The 6,988-nt window shown below is 39.3% G+C and overlaps 1 pseudogene; it reads right to left on the reverse strand.

The window, feature by feature from the left end:
* Positions 1-2,512: 2,512 nt before the first annotated feature.
* Positions 2,513-6,752, reverse strand: LOC143595049 (uncharacterized; annotated as a pseudogene).
* Between the last annotated feature and the right edge of the window lie 236 nt (positions 6,753-6,988).

Here is a 6,988-nt window from a genome sequence, read left to right on the forward strand (position 1 = left end):
GTATAAAGAAACACCAACATTGATGAAGAAACATTCCGAATTTTGAGAGACATCCGTATCTTAACTACATTTAAAGCCAAAATGTGTTAGTCTTTGTGTTCTTAAGACCCCACACTTGAAACTCGGAGAACAAAGGGTAACGAATTGCGCCGGAAATCCAAGTGATAAGTTAGTGTGACTGACGACTACGTATATGTTTTTATCAACATCCTACTAAACACATTTATTAGTTGCATTATACTTTATTTGCCAAAAATTCAAGAAGAATGTTACAATCATTGGCGTTACATTTTTTTTTGAAAGTTACATAATCATCAATAATGCCCATATATATTTATTAAAAATAAAAATAAAGTATAAAAAAAGAAGCAAATAAATATAAGCTTATATTGATAATGCCTTATATGCCTTTTAGACCTAAATAGCGTGATTTTTTTTCTTCCTTTTTTAACATGTAATCGTCTTCTGATTGGTTTGCATTTTACATAGATACTTATAACTTAATTGATCATTTAGGTTGTGTTTGTTTTTACTTATAAGGTCTGTAAGGAGCCTATGTCTGCGAGCGTGCAGACATAAACTCTTGAAGACTGTTTGTTTTAAAAAAAATAAAAGATCTGAAAAATGCTTTTATGGTCTTAAAAAATAAGCTTTTTTTCACCATCTTCACACATCTTCACACTTCTTAACATCATACCAAGTACTAACACCCAATGTCCAACACCACCACCACCCACCGATCGCCACCACAACCACCACCCACCACCACCGTCCGCTGCCACCACCAATCACCACCACCGTCCGCCGCCACCACCATCGTCCACCACCACCACCCACTGTCTTCCGCCACCACCCACCACCACCTTCCACCACCCACCGTTCGGCACCACCACCGTCAACCACTCACCACCACCACCATTAACCACCCACCACCACCACCACCACTACCACCCCCGTTGGCCACAACCACCGTTCACTACCACCACCATCCACCACCACCACCACCCACCGTTCGCCGCCACCACCACCCGCCACCACCATCCACCACCACCACCCACCGTCCGCCGCCATCACCATCCACCACCACCACCCGCCACAACCATCCACCACCACCATAGTCCACCCACCACCACCGTTCATCACCACCACCCATTGTCGGCCACCATCACCGTCCATCACCACCACCCACCGTTCACCGCCTACCACATTCGTCTACCACCACTCACTTCCATAGTTCGTACACCACTACTAATTATTTTAGCAGTCTACATACGTTAAATGACTTTTTTCTACTGTAATATATATGATAGGTAACTAATTTTCAGCTTATGTAGACGATTTTCAATTTATAAAACAGACAGTATTATATTTTCAGATTGCAGATCTTTAGACCACATCTTCAGTTGCAGACATTAAATCAGATGAAATCAGATGCAGACAATTTTTGTCTTCAGAAACAAACAGCACCTTAGTTAATCAAAATGCATTTGTGTGATTTTCACTTTTATGAAATTATTCAAGAAAAAAACTAGTCATACACGTACATAACTCACAAGTCACAACAAACTTCGTTTTAGCACTCCTTTTTACATGATCCTACATCCAACCCAAATATCTATTTCAACTTATCTATAGTTTAGGTAAAAAAAGTCATCTCTACTTCACGTTTAGCTCAACCTTTGAGTCCTTAAGAGCATCCACAACAGCCAACAAGCACCACTCCCCGAGGTCCGGGTGAGATGGCCCTGCAACATAATACAACATCACAAACCTTACCATTGTGAAGCTAAGTCTGCACTGGGAAGTCTATTGTTGCAAACATGCAGCAAATTGTTGATGTGGCAACTCCCGTATGTGTGTGTGTGTGTATATATAATATTTTTAATGAGATTTGTGAATGTATGTTGTTGTGGTTTAAAGTGGGGGGTTTTTAGAAAGTTTGGAATGCGATGTGACAATAATATGACGGTTTGTATGAGTTTGTTGTTGTAAATGCTCTAAGACTTAACCTTGTTGAAGCAACATAAACTTCGTCCTTCTGGTAGGTAAGTAAGAGGTTTGAAGCACAAACAAGCGATAGCCCACATGGAGGACGAGTCAAAACTGAGTGGACCCATGCCTAAATACTGAATCCAAATATACGACAATATTTTCATTTTTAATGTGATAAATTCACTATCCGTCGTCGGCAAATTTATTTCATACAATCATGTGCATAAAATTTCTTTTTTATAGGTGTAGAAGATTATGAACCTTTCAAATTATTAAAAAGTTTGATGGGGTATGATATGACTCAATTATAAGAGGCAATTTCTCCTCTCAAGTTAGCATCAATCCACAATAATATCCACTCCAATGATTAAATTCTAATAGAAGGCCATCTATCCCTTTCACATCGAGTTCTGTAGATTTAGTTTCTAAAAGTTACAAAAATAATTAAAAAAAACACCTTCCTTTTAACATTTTTAGTTTTTTACAATACAAATATATCAACAAATTGTCATCAGAATCGGGATTAGGATGAGTAAGCAAGGGAGCAATTTGATGAACCTTGAATGCCCAGCCGATCCCTGGTTACCGATGATTGCAAATACAAACTACAAACATTCGAATATTTTGGTAGATCGCTGGCCTCTTTATGAGATTCGTTAGTTGTTGTGGTTTCGTGTCTAATTTCTCGTAATAATGCTACCACTTCTTTCATGGTGGGCCGGTCTTCGGGCCGATTACTAGTACACAAGAGGGCTATTCCTAGGGCTTGTAACATTTCTTGTATTTGTGAGTCGGGATTGCCATGTAACTTTCGGTCTATTATTTGTACAGGGTCTTTCTTATTCTTGAGGTGATCTCGAACCCATTGGATAACATGTTGCTCTTTGGGAAACGACTCGTCAACTGGTTTTTTTCTTGTTATTATCTCTAACAAAACCACCCCATAACTATAAATGTCACTTTTTTCTGTAATTTTCCGCATGCTAGAATATTCTGCAAGCACAAATAATTATTAACTCGTTTAAAAAACATGTTGATCCGTAAACCCATTTAAAATTAAAACAAAAAGTTTAATTTGAAAGGTTATTATAAAGTTATAAGCCGTTAAACATTTTTATTACAACCCTAAACCTTAAAACGTAAATATATGTTTATAAGTTCTACTCAACAACTTGGTAGTCCATTTATAGTTTTATACTCGTTTATGAATTATGATCATTTAACATGGGTACAACCAAATAGTGCAACCTGTCAAACTTGTTTAACTCGCTTAGATATTTAGATTACACAAGTTGTTATCAAAATAGTGAAATACACAATTCTAAATATGTCTGGGTAGGTTGATGTTTAATTTTAGACATTTTACCTGGAGCCATGTAACCATATATACCCGTAAATTGAGGTTTCACCGAAAATGAGGTATTGTCATCATTCACCAATCTTTCAAGCCCAAAATCCGCCAAACAAGCATCATTCCGATCACCTAATAATATGTTATCCGCCTTCACATCACGATGAAAGATGGGCGGCACACAGTTGTGTAAATACGCTAACCCTTCCGCCACCCCCAAACCAATCTTAAACCTTGTTTCCCACTCCACCACCTCTACACTGCCTTCATGTAACAATGCACCTAGTGTACCATTAGGTAAAAAATCATAAAACAATAACTTGTTCTTCCGGTTAGCCGCCCAACCCAACAAACGAACAATGTTCCGATGGCGCACATGCGCAAGCGTGGCTATTTCTGACGAGAAAGCAGCTGCACAGTAATTCTCCGAAGATTGGAATCTTTTCACAGCAATTGAAATATTCATATTCATATTCACGCGGTACACAACACCAGACCGGCCTCGGCCCACCACATTGTCAGGTGTCAGGGATCTAGCCACGTCAGCAATTGACAATTCAAGCTTCTGGAATAAAGTTATCTCCCATGGTGGGCCCAGTTCCACGTCAGCATCATTTAAACCACCACGCTCATGACCACGTGTTTTTCCGGCGAGTATAATGTACAACGCGGATAGAATAAGAATACATGCAACGGTTATCAACACACCCATTGCCACCCTGGCACTCTTCCCGCCTTTTTTGGCAGCACACGTGTCACCCCTTAAACATAACGTAGGGTTGTTAGATAACACGCTTGGTGGTAAGTTGGAGAAGAAAGGCGTGCTCGGCACGTGACCTGTGAAATCGTTGTGCGAGATATTAAGGCAGACGAGATTTTCAAGGTCGACGAGATTTTGAAGATCTCCGGTAAGTTGGTTGTAAGAGATATCCAAAACCGCGAGTTTATCCAATTGTGTAAACTCCGGCGGTATCTCGCCGGAGAGTTTGTTGCAGCTGAGATTCAGAGCAATCTCCAACGCCGGAAGCTTGCCTAAACTCGCCGGAAATTCGCCGGAGAATCCGTTACTGCTCAGATCAAGTAACTGAAGGCTGACGCATGAACCGATTTCCACCGGAATTTGACCGGAGAATCGGTTATTACGTAGCACAAGCTTATTCAATGAAATCAGTGATCCGATATTATGACTCAATGAGCCTCCGATTAGATTATCGGAAACGTCAATGAGCTGGAGAGATACAATTTCGTTGAAGCTCTCCGGTAGGATTCCGGTAAGCGAATTAGAATGCAAATCTAAAAACGTCAAATTCCGGCAGCCAGATATCTCCGGCGGAATGTCACCGGTCAGCCTGTTGGATCCGAGATCAAGGAAGTTTAAATTCGTCAACCTACCAATTTGAACCGGAATGGATCCGATAAGCTTATTATTATTGGCGCGAAACCGGATCAATGACGAGCAGTTACCGATCTCCTCAGGTATTTGACCTAACAAATTGTTACCTAATAATAATAACTTATTCAGGCTTTTAAATTAAACAGACCTTTTGGAATAAATCCGGTTAACATATTCTGTGACAAATCAATAGCTTCAAGTTTTTGACAATTCGAAATGGAATTAGGTATTACACCTTTAATACGATTCTGCCATAAGAATAATAAAGTTAGGTTTTCTAGCATTCCGATTTCGGAAGGAATAGTACCGGTAATCCGATTATTATCAAGCTCTATATGAGTGAGACTTCTGCAGTTCACAATTTGACTCGGTATCGAACCGGATATCCGGTTCATGCTTAGTTGAATCTCCTGTAACGAGCTGAGATTCTGAAACGTTACCGGAATGAGTCCGGTTAACGAGTTCATTGACATGTCGATTACAACCAGCCGCATGCAGTTTCCGATCTCTGGTGGAATAATTCCGATTAAATTGTTCTTCCATAGTAATAGATTCTCTAGGTTTTTTAAATTGCCTAATGTGATTGGTACCGAACCGGTTAGTGAGTTTGCGTATAAGTAAACGCTTCGGAGGTAGGCACAGTTGCCGATTTGGTCCGGTATTTGGCCGGAGAGTAAGGTGGTGTAAATAGCTAGGGTTTGAAGGTTTTTGAGATAACCTACTGTTGTAGGAAGAATGCCTGATATGCTGGTTTCTGCAAAGCCTAAGACTAATAAGTTAGTGCAGTTGCCAATCTGTTTCGGTAATGAGCCTTCAATGTTCTTGTTTCCGCCTGCTCGTATCACTTGAAGGTTTTTTAATTCTCCTATGGTACTCGGAATGGTTCCACTTAACTGATTATCGTAACATGTCAACACAACCAGTCTCGTAAGGTTCCCGATGTCATCGGGAACCGAACCTTGGAGCCTGTTCGTGTCAACGTAAAGCTCAACTAGCTTTGTGAGTTGAGAAATCTCTTTTGGGATTTGACCGGTTAGGCCGTTGTCACTTAAATCCAAGTGATCCAGGTTGTGTAACGACCCGATTGTTTTTGGGATTGAGCCGGTAAGATTCGTGCTGGATAGGACGAGTTTTTTTAGAGTTGATAGTGAGGTGAAATCAAAGGAGATGGTTCCATGTAAGTCAATGTGACTTAAACTCAATTCGGTAACATCGTTGTTAACATCACAAGTGACACCAAACCAGGCACAAGGGGTTTCATTGGTTGAATCCCAGTTGGTTAAAACCTCTAGGTTTGGTCCTTTTAAGGTTTTTTGCCATGAAATAAGAGCTTCACCTTGTGGGTTGAGGGAGAAACAAGATGGGATTAACACAAAGAATATAGAAAGTGAAATTAGTGGTTGAAATAGAGGCATTATAACTATGCTAAATCAGTTGCAAACTCTGATAAGAAGCAGGGGAATGAAGGGGGTGAGTCTAGGGAGGAACAATGTCATTTGTCACAGAGTTTGTTGGTTTTATAAAATGAAAAAAATAATAATAACAGTAAAGTATTAGTAATGTGACACATTAAAAAGACTAGGTACAACATATAATTGCTAATCATATCCTACTCTTACAAATTTGGTTGGTCCACCCTCAAATGCTATATTATCTATTTAACATTGGGTACGTTCAGTAGAGAGTGGTACGCTTAAATGCTCCCATAAAAAGATGCTGATCGGGTACAATTAGCACAACGGTGAACTATGTAAATGGTGGCCCGGAATCTGTGAATCTTAGGACAGGTAGACCATGATGTTTGAGATGAATGAGGTAAGATATAAATTCATCCTTATGGGTTTAGTACAAGGATACCGGATACGAACAGACTGACAAGTACATCTGAATTCATAAACTATATAAGTATACAAACAGCGTTATCATATCATTTATCAACGCACTGAGGGATTGTACAGTACAAGTTCCAGGGTCCACACTAGTTTAACTTGTTTTGAAAAACAAGAAGACAGATCTGAGTCGAGTAGAAAATGAAACTGCCAATGAGTTCTATATGACTTTTACCACCATTGCATGTGACACAATTTTCAGTTAAAAACAATGAAATAAATGTAGATAATCATGTTACCACTTATATTTATTGTTGTATCTGACAATATTTATTTGAATTAGCTGAAGATTCGATTTTTTGTTTCTTCCCAAATATTATTTGATATATGAAATATCTGAGTACATAAATATAGGAGAATGTA

Source organism: Bidens hawaiensis, unplaced genomic scaffold (assembly GCF_021521415.1).
Source record: "Bidens hawaiensis isolate Kalapana, Puna unplaced genomic scaffold, B.hawaiensis_p1.1 tig00044604_1, whole genome shotgun sequence".
Taxonomy (NCBI): Eukaryota; Viridiplantae; Streptophyta; class Magnoliopsida; order Asterales; family Asteraceae; genus Bidens; species Bidens hawaiensis.